This window comes from Hyla sarda, chromosome 11 (genome assembly GCF_029499605.1).
Source record: "Hyla sarda isolate aHylSar1 chromosome 11, aHylSar1.hap1, whole genome shotgun sequence".
NCBI lineage: Eukaryota > Metazoa > Chordata > Amphibia > Anura > Hylidae > Hyla > Hyla sarda.
In genome coordinates, this window is record NC_079199.1 from 11208283 (window position 1) to 11209885 (window position 1603).

General features: G+C 46.2%; 1 pseudogene; it reads right to left on the reverse strand.

The window, feature by feature from the left end:
- Window positions 1-540: 540 nt before the first annotated feature.
- Window positions 541-707, reverse strand: LOC130296022 (U2 spliceosomal RNA; annotated as a pseudogene).
- Window positions 708-1603: the final 896 nt, after the last annotated feature.

Genomic DNA, 1603 nt, shown 5'->3' on the forward strand with positions numbered 1-1603 from the left:
AGGCCAAAAGGCACTTGCAAGGATCCAGGTTTGATGCTCCTTTTCGCCGAAGCTACTAATGGGCCACAAATGCAACTGGCTTCAACCTAGGAGTTAACCAAGGTATCAGCCAATGAGCCGTATATTGATGGCATCTCGCCCGAAGCCAAGATGCCCAGGGGTTGCAGGGAGGTGAGGAACCAAATGGCCACACACACCTCCCCTAGACCACCAGGAGGGACACCCGGAAGGGCTACCGCATCCTGACAAATCCTGTGTACAAAAACAAACACATAAAAGTGGCACAGTGACAAAAAAAAAAAAAAAAAAGTGGATGAGTGCAGATATACTGCCCGGTCATCCGCCCGGGTCTATAAAAATTTCCCTAATCCTAGCCAGAAGGCTGGGATACCAAGGGTTAGTGCCAAGGGTGAAGAGTTAATGGTGCCCATGCCTCTACTCAGTGAGGAATCCATCCAGTGAGTTTAGGCACCTCAGGGTCACCACTCCCCTAGGCACAAATGTACCTCAGCTCTACACCCCCCAACCTCATGGCCAGACCTGGAGGAAACAGAGCACATCAGAGCAGCCGTTGGGCTATTTCTGTGGCACCAGCCCCGGAATGCCCGGTACACCTGCTCCTCTTTGCAGCCATCTATTCCTACCAGTGGACTAACTGATAAGAACAGATACTACACTTGATCTTAGCCAAAAGGCCGAGAAGCGATGTCCTGTATTATGTTCCAGAGCTGCACTCACTATTCTGCTGGTATAGTCACTATGCACATGTTATAGTTGCAAAGGTTCAGCAATATAGCTCTTTAAGCTCACAGTGTTGCAGTACATTTGCAGTTAACACCCATGAATGTTGTCCATATGTTACCATATAAATTGACATTCTATCTTTTATGTAGAAGACTTCCCCTGCCACACTTCATAGCTGACGGGTGGGTGGGTGTTGCTGGGTGCTCGGGTGTCAGGTTATTGTTCCGAGTTATTTTAATACAGTTTAACAATAGTAACTCCATGTAACACATGTTTGCCATATTTGACAAATGAATGTGAATTACAATCTGCAGCCGATGATGAGTTTTTACACGTTTACGAGGCAGAACGTTAATGAACTTGTCAATTTTGGTTTATTGCATTACGGCTGGCATAAATGGATGTAAAATGTATCCTTAGGTTTGTGTAGTAGTGATGTTGTTTCTTATATGTCTTGTATCCACCTCAGTGGTGCATTTATGACTTTCATTGGCATCCAACATCTTGGACAGGTCAAGCTCCATGCCACCCCCCCCCCCCCCAACACACACACACACTTTATGTCACCTATAGGCAAGGATACAGTGCACTCTAGCTTTCACCCAGAACGCCAGTCCCTGCCTATTGAGTAGTTCCCCAAAATAGCGACTCCACAACTAGAAGATGATCCCTACTCTGAATAAGTGCAGGGACGTCTCAGGTCAAAGCAACAAACTACACACAATACAGTAAGATCAGGGAGAAACAGTCAGGACACAATGAGTTAACATGCCCAGGATACCATACTCAGGGGGAGACAAACAAACAGAAAGGATAGTCAGCAAGCTGGATCAAAAAGCCGAGAGGACAACAAAAGTAT